This window comes from Protopterus annectens, chromosome 4.part1 (assembly GCF_019279795.1).
Source record: "Protopterus annectens isolate FY-2018-M chromosome 4.part1, PAN1.0, whole genome shotgun sequence".
In the NCBI taxonomy this organism is placed as follows: Eukaryota; Metazoa; Chordata; order Ceratodontiformes; family Protopteridae; genus Protopterus; species Protopterus annectens.
Window position 1 is genome coordinate 1,013,773,335 of NC_056734.1, and position 15,749 is coordinate 1,013,789,083.

The following is a 15,749-nucleotide window of genomic DNA, read 5'->3' on the forward strand; positions in this document are numbered from 1 at the left end:
AAATAGTCACATAGAGTCAGATGCTTACCCCATGCCTAGGACAGCTGAAGCCCTAGAGTGGCTGGGTGAGGCTAAGTATCTGACCATTATTGATCGTACTAAGGGCTACTGGCAGATAACCTTGACTCCCAAAGCTAGAGAGAGGTCAGCCTTTGTGACGCCTTTCAGCTTGTATGAGTTCACAAAGATGCCCTTTGGGATGAAAAATGGTCCAGCAACTTTCCAGAGGCTGGTAGATTGTATCCTAGTAGGAGATTATGCTCTTGCTCACCGGGATGATATTGCTATCTACAGCTATTCCTGGCAAGAGCACCTTCAGCATGTCAGGGAGTTGTTGGGCAGACTGCAGAGGGCAGGGTTGACCATTAAGCCCAGTAAGTGTCAGGTGGGAATGGCAGAGGTCTCCTACCAGGGATATAGAATGGGAAGTGGGAAGATCAGGCCAGAACCTGCCAAATTGGAAGCAATTCAAGCACAGCCTGCCACAGTTACCAAAAAGCATGTTAGGGCATTCTTAGGGACAGCTGGGTACTACAGAAAGTTTGTCCCCAATTATAGTACCATAGCTGCTCCCCTGACAGACCTGACAAGGAAAAACAGACCAGATAAGGTAGTGTGGACCCCAGCATGTAAGCAGACACTCCAGAAGCTTAAAGGAGTTTTGGGAGGACCCCCTGTGTTAGTCTTTCATTATTACAGCAAATAATTTGTTGTGCAGGTAGATGCTTCAAACCATGGGGTGTGGGCTATACTTTGCCAGGTTTCCTCAGAGGGAAGAGAGCACCCAGTGGTATATCTCAGACATAGACTCCAACCCAGGGAGGAATGCCATGCAGCAGTAGAAATTTATTTATTTATTTTATTTATTTTACATTTGTTGACCATGCTAGTCTGGCTGGATACATGTCCATTTTCAGCAGAGGCCCGAGGAGAAAAGCTCCACTATATACTGGTACATTACATAAAATACATTACTATAAGATACAACTTATAAGGATTAATGAACTAATTGAATGTAGGATATTAACAATACAGAAGCATTTTTACAGAAATGTACAGTTCTTAAAATACATCATTTTTACAGAATATGTATAATACTTCAAATACTAAATACTGAGTAGAATTCCTAATCCCATGTTATTAGGAAAAGCAGGAGTAGTAATTTTGAAAAGAAAGAAAGAAAGAGGCAGCACATACAAAGGTCTATACTATATAGTATTGACAGTTATGATAATACATTTGTGCTAGGGCACCAGTTCTAAGAAATAGAATTGCACAGCAGGGAGCAAAGTATAGGTTTAAGTGAGAGGGTAGATGACAGGATCGAGAGGTGTATAGAGTAAAGAGAAGAGATGTTATAGGAAAAGTAATATCTAAGTGGATATACGGTGAGCTACAGAGGAGGAGTGATACAAGTAGTAGAGACAAGTAGAGAAAGTAATGGAGAGAGCTGTAGAGAGAGTTGGGTACTAAAGTCAGTCAGGATTAGAGCAAGGGCATAGCCAGTTGGCTTTGAAATGGTACCTTAGTTGTTTCTTGAAAAGTTTTGATGAGCCTAGGGAGGTCAGTTCTATGGGAAGTTTATTTCAGTAAGAGCCAACAACATTTGTAAACAAGGAGTCGCCAGCTTTATTGTGTGATTTGAGAGTGGTGACTAGCAGTTTGTTTGCTGAGCGGAGGGAAGTAAGATTCTTGTAGGGGGTGACAAGGTTATTAAGTATTGGTGTATTATTAGGGTAATGGAGAATTTTATAGGTGATAACTAACTGCTGGAGGAGAATTAGATTTTGAAGTTCAAGCCAGCCGAGTTTTTTGAGATTATCACAATGATGGGTACAAAATGGGGAACCTGTGGCAAATCTGGCAATGTTATGGTAGGTTGTGGCAAGTTTCTGGAGGTTTGACTTTGAAAGGTTGATAAAGAATGGGGAGGCATACAGTAATGTAGAGATGAGATGAGTTTGGGCTAGAGACACCCTGCTAGTTGGTGTAAGAAAGGGCTTAAGTCTATAGAGGGCACCTATCTTTTTATTTACAGCTTTGATGGTTAGGTCGATGTGGGAATCAAAGTTCAGTTGATTATCTATTGTAAAACCTAGCAGTTTAGTTGAAAAGTCAGGTGTAATGATAGTGCCATTATCAGAAACAATAGAGAAGGAGAAGGGGGTAGACTTAAGGGTAGGTGAGAAAAGTAATAATTTGTTTTTTTTCGGATTGAGGAGGAGACAGATATGTTGGAACCATTTTTCTGCTGCTGTAAAGACTTTTTGGGTGGAAGAATGGAGTTCAGCTGGAGATCCAGCAGAGCAGATGAGAGTTGAATCGTCTGCATACTGAATACATGTGGATGTTGGGAGTGAAATAGATAGGTTATTGATAAATATGGTGAAAAGAAGGGGACCTAGGATGGATCCTTGAGAGACACCGATAGTGACTGGGAGCTGAGAAGATAGATGGCTGGCCCAAAGCACAGCTTGTTTTCTATCCTTCAGGTAAGAGTCAAACCAGTGCAATGCCATAGAGTCAAGTGAGAGAGATTTCAAAGTGTCTAGCAGAAGTTGATGATTCACCATATCAAAGGCTTTAGACAGGTCGAGAATTAAAGCAGAGGAGAAAAGATTGTTATTGCGATTTTTGTTGATATTGTCTGTGAAGGAGAGAAGAGCAGTAGAAGTGCTATGGAAAGGTCTAAAGCCATGTCGGGAGTCTGCTAGTAGCCTATTATGTAAGAGATGATTTAAAAGTTGTTGGTGTATACAACGTTCCATAATTTTAGATAGAGGCGATAGAAGGGCTATGGGATGGAAATTCGTAAGCTCATTAGTGTTTCCTTCTTTATGCGGAGGAATGATGTGGGAGACCTTCCAGAGGGAAGTAAATAGAAGTTATGTCCTTACCATAACGTTCCATGTGGAGTGTTCATCTCGCCTTTGTTCTTACACATGGGTTCGGAGCCGATCCTCGGCTCGGCCGCTTGCAAGCTCTGCATCGAGAAGAAGCTCGAGATCACCTAATACCCACAATCCCCCTCTGCCTTTACCTCAGATCTAGTTTGCAAGCAAACCAGCAGCCAGAGAGAGCACACTCATGCCAAAATTTACATAATCAAGAAATCATCTATATACATATATATATAAATATATACACATGTGCATCATACAAATATAACCACTGCAAATGCAGAAGGAGAATACTCCAGACCAGGCACCAAATTGAACGTTCTTCCTGAGGGTGGGAGGGTGGGAATGTAAGAACAAAGGCGAGATGAACACTCCACATGGAACGTTATGGTAAGGACATAACTTCTATATGTGAGAGTGTTCAATCTCGCCGTTTGTTCTTACACATGGGTAGTGTCCCTAGCTCCATGTTCCTGAGGAACTCACGGGAGAACGTTCTTGAGCACAGTGGAACCAAAGGTTGCCCTATCCCTAGAAACCCTGTCCACTTTGTAATGAGAGATGAATGTATGCGGTTTAGCCCAAGTAGCAGCTGCACAAATCGTGTCTAATGGTAGGCGAGCTGCGTGAGCCAAGGATGTAGACACTGATCTTGTAGAATGTCCTTTAGGTTTGACAGATAAGGTTTGATTTGAAGAATCATAAACGTATATGATACAATCAGTTAGCCATTTGGAAAGAGTTTGTTTAGTAACCGCTACACCTTTCCTGCTGTCAGCAAAGGCTACAAAGAGTTGATCAGATTTCCTGTGATCCTTTGTTCTATCCAAATAAAACCTGAGTTGTCTATGGACATCCAATTTGTGTAACATATACTCTAACTTATTAGTGTGATTTTTGAAAAAGGTGGGTAATTCAATGGACTGATTAATGTTATTGGTAGAGCAAACTTTGGGAAGAAAGGATGGATTAGTGCGAAGAGATACTCTGTCAGAGTGGAAGATCAAATAAGGGTGTTTAACAGAAAGAGCCTGAAGCTCAGACACTCGCCTAGCGGATGTAATGGCTAACAAGAAGAGAGTCTTCCGCGATAAAAACTTCAATGGGCAAACGGAGGCTGGCTCAAAAGGGGGCAACATCAATTTAGATAGTAAAAGGTTCAGATTCCAAGGTGATGTAGGAGTTCTGACTGGTGGTCTAATATGAAAAGATCCTTTTAAAAAGGCCTTACAAAGTCTGTGAGCCATAACAGGTGCCCCACATTCTTCCACATGAAAGTTGGAAATGGCAGCCAAAGTGGCAGGAGAAGCTCCTTCATGGAACAATTCTGTTAAAAACTCCAAGATCTTGTTTAACGGAGCTATAACAGGGTCCAAATGATGTGAATTCGCCCAGAAGACGAAACGCTTCCATTTACTGGTGTAGGTCTTTGTAGTGGAAGCTTTATGAGAAGCCACTAATATATTCTGAACTGCCGGTGTAAGAGAATCAGACCTGGCTAAAAAGGGAAGCGGAGCAGCCAAGCTGCTAGATGGAGTGATTCGAGAGATGGGTGAGGAACTCCTGATGAGTGAGTCAGTAGATCTGGCTCTGGGTCCAGAATCCAAGGTCCCCGAATGCGGTGTTGCAATAGAAAGGGGAACCAAATTTGACGAGGCCAGAATGGGGCAATGAGGATTATCGTCCTCTGAAGGTTGTTGGCTTTCTGCAGAAACTTTGCAATCAGGGGAAAAGGAGGAAAAGCACAGGAGACCCGGGGCCAATCGTGCACCAGCGCGTCCCTGGGACTTCCCCTGGAGGGGTAATAGGGCAAAGTAGCTCCTGCATTTGGCGTTCATTGGAGACGCAAAAGATCGCAGGAAGGCTGGCCCCACTGCGAAAAATCGTCTTCGCAATTGACTGTTTGAGGGACCACTCGTGAGGCAACAGGATTGCTCTGCTCAGCCTGTCGGCTATGACGTTGGATGACCCCGGGATGTGCGTTGCGATCGGAAAGCGACCCGTGGACTCCGCCCATTGCCAAATTCTCATGGCCTCTCTGCATAGCTGATAAGACCTGGTTCCCTCTTGCTTGTTTATGTACCAGACTACAGACATGTTGTCTGTCTGAACTGCAATAGTCCCTAGAGGAAGAAGGGGAGCAAAGTGTTGCAACGCTAGAAACACTGCCCTCAACTCTAGAACATTGATGTGCAGATTGTACTCCAAATTGGTCCATTCGCCTTGGACTGTCTGTCCCTGAAAAATGCCCCCCCACCCTATCAGGGAAGCATCCGTGGTTATTGTCGCTGTCGGCGTGGGTAGTACAAATGGTCTTCCGCTGGAAAGGTTGCAAGTCTGAAGCCACCAGGTTAGGTGTGATTTGCATGTGTTTGTAATCAGAATTTCGTGTGTCAGAGGTAGCTGTTGGAACGACCATTGTGCAAACAGTAGCCATTGTAGAACTCTCATGTGCAGTCTTCCCAATGGTATCGCAATGAGAGAAGCTGCCATGAGACCCAAAACCTTCAGAACCAACTTTGCTGGGGATTTTTTGGATGATAGAAGGAGAGAAATGTGGCTTTGTAGTGAGACTATCCTTTCTGGAGGGAGCCTTAGAGTTTAATGATGCGTATCTAATTCCGCTCCTATGAATAAGATATGCTGTGATGGCTGTAGTAAAGATTTTTCGAAATTTACGGAAATTCCGAGGTGAACACAAAGTTGTAGAGTGTAATCCCTGGCCTGTATCAGTTGATGCCGGGTGGTGGCAGAAAGGAGCCAGTCATCCAGATACGGAAACACCTGGAATCCTAGGCATCTCAGATGAGACGCTACCACTGCCATGCATTTGGTGAAACCCTGGGGGCTGAGGTTAGACCAAAGGGCAGGGCTCGAAACTGATAGTGACTGGCTCCCAGACGGAAGTGCAAATGATCCCTGGACGCCCTGGCCATTTTGATGTGGTAGTATGCGTCCTTCAGATCTATTGAGCACATCCAGTCGTCCTTCTGTAAGAATGGAAGGATCGATTGAAGCGTGACCATTCGGAACTTTTCTTTCTTGACAAAGGTGTTGAGGTTGCTTAGGTCCAGAATCGGCCTCCAGTCCCCTGTCTTCTTTGGAACTAAAAAGAACCTTGAGTAAGTTCCGAATCCTATTTGGTCCGCTGGGACTGGTTGGATGACTCTTTTTTCTAGCAGCTTTGAAATTTCTATAGCTGCTGGGTCTCGCAGATGGGGCGGCACATCTGGGAGTCTCTTCTTTGGAATGGGAGTGGATAGAAAGGGTATTTTGTAACCTCTGGTAACCACGCTTTTACCCAGTTGTCTGTAGTAAGATTCTGCCAGGCCTGAGGGTATAAAGCTAGCGACCCCGACTGCCTCCAGAGCACGACAGTCGGGCCTCCTCTCAGGAGTGCTGGAAGGGTTTTCCAGGGGGTGTATCCCTGTCACCTTGGTTTTGCGGACCCCCTCTGCCGCCAGCGCGTCTTCTACCTCTGCCCCTCCTCTGCCTCTAGAGGGGCATCACCCTGTGTGCCTGGGAAAGATCCTTGGGGTTTTCAAACCACATTTTTCCACCGCGTTGCCCTTTGGGGCACGGTCTGGATGGGGTGGAAAACGGACTCCGACAGCAGACAGAGTCTTTCCCTCCTGTTCACACCGGTAAGGGTCTCCTTTACTTTGGGGCCAAAAGAGTGGCACCATCAAATGGGGCGTTAGTAAAGGAAGACTTGAAGGCTTCCAAATGAACATAAGCGCATCCAGGATTGTCTGCGGAGAGCAATCGCTGAAGCTGCTGCCCTACTCGATCCCTCGGCTGCGTATGATATCAGCCTCATGGATGAGTTAACAATGGATGTAAGGGTATTGAAATGTGCTGTAACTTTCTCTGAAACAGCAGCATCTGTAGTACCCTGGAGGGTATCTCCCAGCTCTTTGATTAGATCCCTCTGTAGATGTGTAAAATGGGTCAAATAGTTCAGGGATCGCATAGAAAAAGCCGCTGAACTAAAAATGCGCTTCCCGTATCTGTCCATAGTCCTGGAATCTTTGTTAGGCAGATGGACAGATGAGAAAGATTCCGACATCTCCTTTTTCGTGGCCGCTGCCACCACCATGGCGTCCACTGGAACTCCCTTTGTGAGGTAAGCCTTGTCTTGGGGTGCAGTGATGTACTTATTAGGCTTCCTAGGGACTGGTTCCACCGTGTCAGGTGTCTCCCACGCCCTTCGAGCAATAAGCTCCATTAACTCATCGAAGGGCGGAGTGACCCAGGAGGAGGAAGGGCGAGCACCGAATGCCTTCAGCAAGACTGACTCATCCTCAGAAGGGGGAAGGGACTGCCAATCACCTCTCTGCTTTAAGATCTCCAAGATGTCAGAAAAAGAGACATCTTCTGAAGGTGACTTTGGGGACCCTTCTGACTCATCCAAGTCAGTATCGGATGTCAAAGATTCTTGTGGAGAATCTAAGTGTCTCCTCTTACACAATCTTTTCCTAGGGACTTCTTCGGGGGGGGCATCCGAAGGAGCCTCCGAGGAAGAGGGCACCTCCAGGGGTGGCTGAGACACCGGTGCTCGACGCTTGGATGTGGCCGTTGGTGCAGAGGAAGATAACGGTCCTTTATGGGGAGGAGAGGCTGCTTCTACTGATGTGGTTGTCTGGGTAGACAACACCTTCCTCATGAGATCGAAGGCCCCCGGGTCCCGAGTCGAGGTATCTCCCGGTTCCGAAGAACTGGGAAGAATCCCCAAAACAGGCACCGAAGGCATCGACCCCGAGGACGGAGCCGAATCGATCCGAGCCGAGGCCCCAAGAGGAAGAGTCGGAACCGAAACATCGGTTCAACTCTCGGACCCGGAACCAAGGATGGATCTTCGGCTCCGAGACTCGGTGCCGATCCGACGGAGTCGAGGTGAACAGAGCCGACCGAGAAAAGGACGGTTCTGGCACCGAGGGCTCCACAATCAGTAGATCAACCTCTTCCGGCTCCAAAGACTGGACAGGTCTCGGAGGAGGAAGGGATGGAGATAATGGAAGGCCTTCAAGTTTCGACACCAATTGGGTGGAAACCGAGATAAGTTTGGATAAGGCCGTATTCTCCAGTAATTTCTGCACCACACGGTCAACATCGGTGTCGGAGAGGGGCCTGGAAGAACGGGTCGAAGGAATCGAAGACGGAGCCGACCTCAACAGTGTCGGGGGAGGGAGCTCCATCACCGGTTCCAAGACTCGAGGCTCGGAAACTGACAACAGTTGAACACTCGGCCCCGAAGTCTGTGGAACCGGTGATCTAACTTTAGCTGAAGAGCTCGGAGCCGATGACTTGGGCTCCGACGTCTTCGATTCCTTAGAGGATTTGGATGCCTGGTCAGAAGCATCCAGAGCCTCTTGAAAGGAAGGTTTTAACAAACCTCTATCCATTAGTTTCCTGCACCTATCTGTCATGACCCTCCCACTGAAAGAATGACAAATAGAGCAGTCTTCTTGCAGATGGAGAGGGCCAAGACAGTAGACGCAGGAACTATGATTGTCAGTTACTGACATCTTTTGCCCACATTGGCAACGCTTAAACCCCGATTTAGCCTTTTCAGACATGTCACTAATAAAATTTGAAAGGTCAAATCCAGTAAAAATAGTCAAGTCCGGTGAAATTGTCGAATCCAGTAAGGTAGCCAATCCGGTAGTCAAATCCAATAAGGGGTGGTAGGCCCCGAGGAGAACTCTAAATAAGTTTTAATAAACTTAACGGAACCGAGTATCCCTCAACCTTACCACACACACACAATATATAACTAACAAACTTTATATAACAAAAGTACCAAGAAAAATACAAGAATAAATTCTTAATCTTATCTTAGGTGCTCGAGCTCGACCCAGTGATGCGAACGCTGCAGCGGCAAACTAGATCTGAGGTAAAGGCAGAGGGGGATTGTGGGTATTAGGTGATCTCGAGCTTCTTCTCGATGCAGAGCTTGCAAGCGGCCGACACGGAGCCGAGGATCGGCTCCGAACCCATGTGTAAGAACAAACAGCGAGATTGAACACTCTCACATTAGTAGATTCGGTTATTGTTCTATTAATTAAGATGGAGACTGGGTATGCTAGTTCTGCTGCTGCTAGTTGTAGATATTCGGCTGGTAGTTGGTCGGCTGATGGAGTGCATGGTTTAAGCTTTGAGAGTAATTTACGTATGTAGGTAGTGGAGACTGTCTTAAATTTTAGTGTGGGGGTATTTATTTGAGGAGGTCTTTTGAGGGAAGTGGGGAGCCATGGTGTTTGCTAGTGAGGTGACTGTTTCAGAGAAGTTGTTGAATGTATTGGCAATTATGTTGGGAGGGGTTTGAGCTAGGTTAGTTGGAGTAGGTGTTTTGGTATTCCCTGGATGGAGCAGTTTGTTGATTCCTGACCAGAATTTTTTAGGACTAAGATTTTGATTTTGCTGATATTGAAGGTAATAATTTTTTTTATCAAGATAGGTGAGTTTTTTTGTGGTATTTCTGAGGTGTTTGAAGTTTTGATGGTCAGTTTGGTTTTTTGTAGTTCTCCATTTTGACCATAGTTTGTTCCTTAATAGCATGGTTTGCTTGGTTTCTTTAGAAAGCCAAGGGGCTGCTTTGGATACTATTCTAATTAAGCGAGAGGGGGCGTGATGGTCAAGGATATGGAGAAATGTGTTGTTGAATACGGTAACAGCTTCATCTAGGGGGAGGTATTTTAGAGCTGACCAGTTGTATTCTTTGAGTTCTTTATGGAAAGAAGGAAGGTTAAAGTTTTTTTTGCTACGTATAGTACGATAGCTAGCCTGTTTGAGGTTGTTATTTTTTTGCTTAGTGATGTAGGTGAGGAGATGGTCGCTGATTTTGTCTGGGAGTGTTCCAGTTTTATATAAGAGGTGATTATTGTTGACTAATATCCAGTCCAGGATGGCTTGTTTATTGGTAGTTTTGTTAATTCTAGTTGGGGAGTTTATGGTTTGTTGAAAATTGAAGAGGTTGAGGTGACAGATGGGTTTTGGTGTTATGCAGGAGTTCCAATCAATATTAAAGTCTCCTAGTATTATGGTTTCCTGAGGAAAGTTACAGGAGAGCCAGCTAAGAATGTTTTCAAGTGTATTTAAGTTGTTGCCAGGGGGGATATAGGAACATATTATATAGTTGGCTTTGCTTTTATTTATTTGGAATTTGCTGCAGAGTATTTCAGCATTTGCAGGGAAGGGAGGCAGGGAGTCGATTGAGGACACCTGCAGTTCAGATTCATAGAGTAAGGCAACTCCTCCACCCTTTTTGTTTAGATGATCCTGCCTTAAACTGTTATATCCAGGTGGGGTAATTTCATTGTCTTTGGTCCCTGGTTTAAGCCAGGTTTCAGTAAGACAGAGGATATCAAATGTGTAGAGGTCAATTAAAGCATGCAGTTGTGTGATTTTGTTGTTAATGCTACGAATGTTTAGGTGTGCTATTGTATGTGAATTAGGAGAGAAAGGTGTACTAAAGAGGTTAGTAGTTTGGTTAGTGAGGGAGTGGTTGAGGGGATTATCAGGCCCGGGGTTGGGATGAATGTCCCCGTGTAACAGTAGGAGTGTTAGTGGAAGTGGACATGCTTTTGAGTTTTTAAAGGGTATAATTAGGTAGAACTTTTTTGTTGTGAGATACCGGTTATGGAGTATTCTGTGATAGTGAGGGGTAAGGAAAGGACAGGTAGACAGGAGGTTAATAAAGGTTTGTTCAGATTTAGGTAGGACAGCGGTAGTGTGTTTAGATAAATTATGAGATCTGTTAAGAGTGAGATACTCGTAGGAAGTGAGGGTGTAGTAGAAAAGAAGGATGTTAAGGAGTAGCAGTGAGAAAGGTAGTTTAAGAGTGAAAGGCATATTAAGTTTGTTGAGCTTAACAAGGTTGGAACTTAGTTGAAATTAGGATGGTAGGGGATGGTTGTGGCTGTAATAAGGAGTAGAGAGTTAGTAGGTATGAATGAGGCTGGTAGGGGATGGGTGTGGCTGTAATAAGGAGTAGAGAGTTAGTAGGTATGAATGAGGCTGGAAATGTGATTGGAGGTGAGAATATTGGGGGAGTGGCTAGGCGGGTATAACTCTAGGGTCACTGGGGGTGGGTGGGAATTGGGGGTAGGGTAGGGGAGCGGAGTGAGCCCGTAGGGTGAACTGAGCGGGAAGTGCCCAGAGAAGGAGAAAAAGTGGTGTAAAACCAATCAGTAGAGAGAGAGAGAGAGAGCAGAAGGTAAGTTTGCTGAGATGTGTAGTAGGTTGAGAGATTGTCAGAGAAGTACAGTTGTGGGTATGGATATGGAAGAATGACAGTAGGAGAAGATAGTAGGTTGTGAGAAGGGATTGAGATGGGTGTTTGCTGAGTGGAAGACAAAACTGTGGAAAGGTAGTCCAGTGAGAGATAGTAGGGGAGAGGGCAGCAGAAGAGGAGCAATGGAACTAGGTAGGTGAGATGAGGAGGAGAGTGGCAGGAGAAGCAGGGACAGTAGGAAGGTAGAGGAGCGCCACCTAGTGGGCAGTTAGTTAGAAGCAACACAGCCTTAATATCCAGTAAGGGGAGGCAGCTTATTGTGAGACAGTAAAAGTGTAGAAATAGATAGGGACGGGAGGGTTGGTCAAAAGACACCATAAGGGGTGGATAGGGGGAGTTTTGGCTGCAGGCTAACCTGGCAGGGAGGCACACTGCGACCTACTAGTAGGTATCTACTACCTGAAAGTTTTACAAGGTTAGGAATAACACATACTTCCAAGACAAGTTCCTTGCTGGGAGAAGAAGGGAGTTTAAATTGTTTTAAGAATGTCCTTGGTTGAGGTTTCTTTAGTGTGGCCTTCCAATAGGGAGCAATTCAGTAGGGTAGAGCAGGATGGGCTGGATCACAAGTTCCAAGACAAGTTCCTTGCTGGGAGAAGAAGGGAGTTTAAATTGTTTTAAGAATGTCCTTGGTTCAGGTTTCTTTAGTGTGGCCTTCCAATAGGGAGCAATTCAGTAGGGTAGAGCAGGATGGGCTGGATCACAAGTTCCAAGACAAGTTCCTTGCTGGGAGAAGAATGGAGTTTAAATTGTTTTAAGAATGTCCTTGGTTGAGGTTTCTTTAGTGTGGCCTTCCAATAGGGAGCAATTCAGTAGGGTAGAGCAGGATGGGCTGGATCACAAGCGTAGGATACAGCGAAACGCTAAGAGCCAGGGAATGCACAGCAGCCAGTGGGGGGAATAGAAAAGGAATGTATAACCATAGTATGGGTGCTGCAGAAACTTCAGCCTTATCTTATGGAAGGAAATTCACTGTAGTTACAGACCACAATCCCTTAACATGGCTAGATAGAGCCAGCCAGCAAAATGCCAAGTTATTAGGGTGGAGATTAGGATTTCAGGCATATTACAAGACAGTATAACACCACAGTGGGGTCAGCAATGCCAACATAGATGGGGTCTCAAGACAGGGAATAGGGTAACATATTTCCAGATAGGCTTAATTCTCTCAAGCCACATTTCTCAAGGGTCACTTGAAAAACTAGCTTGAGTTTTTGAGGTGGGGTGAAATATGATGATATCGTCAAGTGCCAACATAGCCAGCTGGAGTTTTGTAAAGAATGATATGTCCTTTAAATATCAAACTGATTTATACGAGATGCTTGTGGTACAAACATATTAGAACTGTATGTCATTTGTATATCAAACTGATTTTGTACAGATGCTGGTGCTGAAAATGTATTTGTGAGCTTTGCTTGTGTTGAAATGTATCAGCAGTGCACCCTGCTGAAATGAAGAGAAATGTACATGTATTACTGTAGCTGAATTAAATGTATATGTTTTAGTAGAGGATACTGGAACATCAGAGGTTAACTTTAAGAAAAATAAGGGAAATAAAAATGAGCTGTTAAACCATTAAAAGGCACCCTGCAGTGTTGAATAAGACAAGAGAAGCTGGGTGTGGGGAAGAGCCTTAGTCCATTAGCTCAGTGAAAATATGGGAGGCCCCAGGCACTGCCATAAATATTTGGATGTGTATTGTGGTCATCTGTACTAACTTGTGTCTCAGCTTCAAAGGGGAATACTGTGAGAACCAAGAGTCAGGTGACCAGATGAGGTCATTTTGCCAGCTGTCTTGTTAATTATATTTTAGATATTACAAAGAGAAATTTCAGAGTATTGAGTATTCGGTTTGGAAGCCTGACTAGAAAGACTGCTTACCTACACCATTTTGCCTTGAGGCAGTAAATAACTTAACTAGGGAACAATAATTCTCTTAGATTCAGTCAGGAATATAGTGACGCTTAGGTTAGATATTGTTTTTCTTTATTTGTCTGAGTCTGTCTATCAATGTTCTTTTCAATATTTCCTCTTACCTGAACTCTGTGGTTTACTGTGAATATATATTCAGTATTTTCATGTACTTTTATTATTTATTATTAAATATATTTAAAACTATTACTGTGACTGGTCCTTGTAGAAAGTATCTAACCTTGGAGAGCGCTTATATTTATTTGGTGACACTGTGTGGGCCACTCCAGAAGGCCTAGACATCTTGGTAAACTACTACCATTTATATTAATATTAATATTACACAGTATAATTGGATACCCTTTCAAGAGCCTTATAGTAACTGACTGGTGGCAGTGATAACTACCTTATAGTCTGGGCAAAGTTGTTAGAGCAGGTAATCTGTGCCAGCCTTTCCCAGGCATGTGTGTGTGACAATTAAATCTTAAAGAGTGTGTATGTCAGCTACTTGGAGCAGGGACATGAAGCACTGGGTTTACAGAGATGGTACTGGAGGACCTGGCTTGAACACTCAGCTGAGGACCTAACCCTACAGCTGTACCAGTGGGGAGTCTTATTGGGCACCTGCACGGAGACAGATATAGAGCAGTATATATTATATACATATATAGTACAAATATATAAATATAAATTACATATTACAGATATAGTCCAGACCCTGGGCTGAGTGAGTTCCCTGTGTGCTCTTAACAGAAACTGTATTTGATGGAGAGAGGTCTACATCTGGAAATAATGAGTGTATCCATTTGTTTTCCAAGTGTATGTCCCGCTCCAGTGTCAGTGGTGAGGATTCAGGATCCTTGATTACTGAGCCAGTGTGGGGATGACACATATTGGTGGCCATCACATATTGATAGCAGTGGTAGGCATATGTGTGTAAAATTAAATTTTAAAGAGTGTGTGTGTCAGCTACTTGGGGCAGGGACATGAAGCACTGGGTTTACAGAGAGGGTGCTGGATTACTTGGCTTGAACACTTAGCTGAGGACCTAACCTTGCAGCTGTACCAGTGAGGATCTGGAGGGAGACAGATATAGACCAATATATAATATCTTCTTCTTTTTTCAGCTTTTTTACCGGTTAGGGGTAGCCACAGTGATCACCTGTCTGTTCATGATTGGCAGTGGAGTTTTTACGGTGTTGAGTTGCCAACCCGGCACCCAACCTTCCACAGAAGGCACACACACGCACACCTAGGGCCAATTTAGAGTGTCCAATCCACCTACAGCATGTCTTTGGGATGTGGGAGGAAACCAGAGCACCTGGAGGAAACCCACATGACCAGAGGGAGGACATGCAGACTCCGCACATTAGGCACCCCAGCTGAGGATCGAACCAGAGAACCTCTTGCTGTGTGGTGGCAATGCTAACAGCTGCACCATTGCAGCCGCCCATATACATATATAATATAAATATACAACTATAAATTATATATTATAGATATAGTCCAGACCCTGGGCTGAGTGTGTTCCCTGTGTGCTCTTAAAGTACTTGATGCAGAGAGGTCTGCATCTGGAAATAATGAGTGCATCCATTTGTATTCCAAGTGTATGTCCCTCTCCAGTGTCAGTGGTGAGGATTTAGGATCCTCGATTACTGGCCCAGTGTGAGGACAACACATACTGGTGCCCATCACATATTGATAGCAGTGGTGGGCATCACACAAGTGTTTTCCCAGCTGGGAGAGCTATAAAAGTAAGATAAAACCAGACAACACTTAGTAGAAGCACAGGCTGCACCATGTGTCTTAGCATGGATAACCTTTTGTTTAGGTTAACTCAAGTTTCTGAGTGTGGCTATCAGTTTGGGGCATTTGTTCATATTAGGTGGGAAAACCTTCAATATTTGAAGATGTACATTTTTTTGTATTAGTATTACATGAATAGGTTTTAGATGGTATTTGGGGTGCTTTTTTAAGGGATTTCAATAAAACAAAAAGTTTTTTAAGATGCAACATAGGCAACATTATCACTTATGACATAGACAAGCTTACAGTTATATAAATAAAAACAAACAATATTGAATAATCCCAGCTGCAAGCATTTTACATCCCAAACCATACTGACACAATCCTAGTTACACTTATAATCTACCCAATCATTGTCACTCAAACATTACATAGCTCATTCAAGTCCTACCTTCTTTTAAACCTCGTTCTTCCCCTGTATGTATTGTTTCCACAATTTCCATTTTTCCTTTGTAGTTTGCTCCAACCCTTTTTTAAAGATTCCAGTTTTTATCTCTGTTACTATAGTAACTACTTTTAGTACACTTGGTTTAGACTTTGATTTCCATTTTCTAGCAATCACATTTTTGGCAGCCACCATAATTAGACTCTGTGAGGTCTTAATATGTATAGGCAATTCTAATTTTGTATCATAATTTAGAAAAATCATTTCACTAGTTACACCAATTTGCTCACCCAGCATCTCTAACAGAGTAGCCTGCAGGAATCTTTAAAGTCTGCCAACTCATTACACTCCCAGAAAATATGTTCCCAATTACCTCTTTCTTTCATATCACACAATTTGCTACCTACCTGAGGAAAAATTCTCTGGAGTCTCTTTTGGGTATAAAAAATTT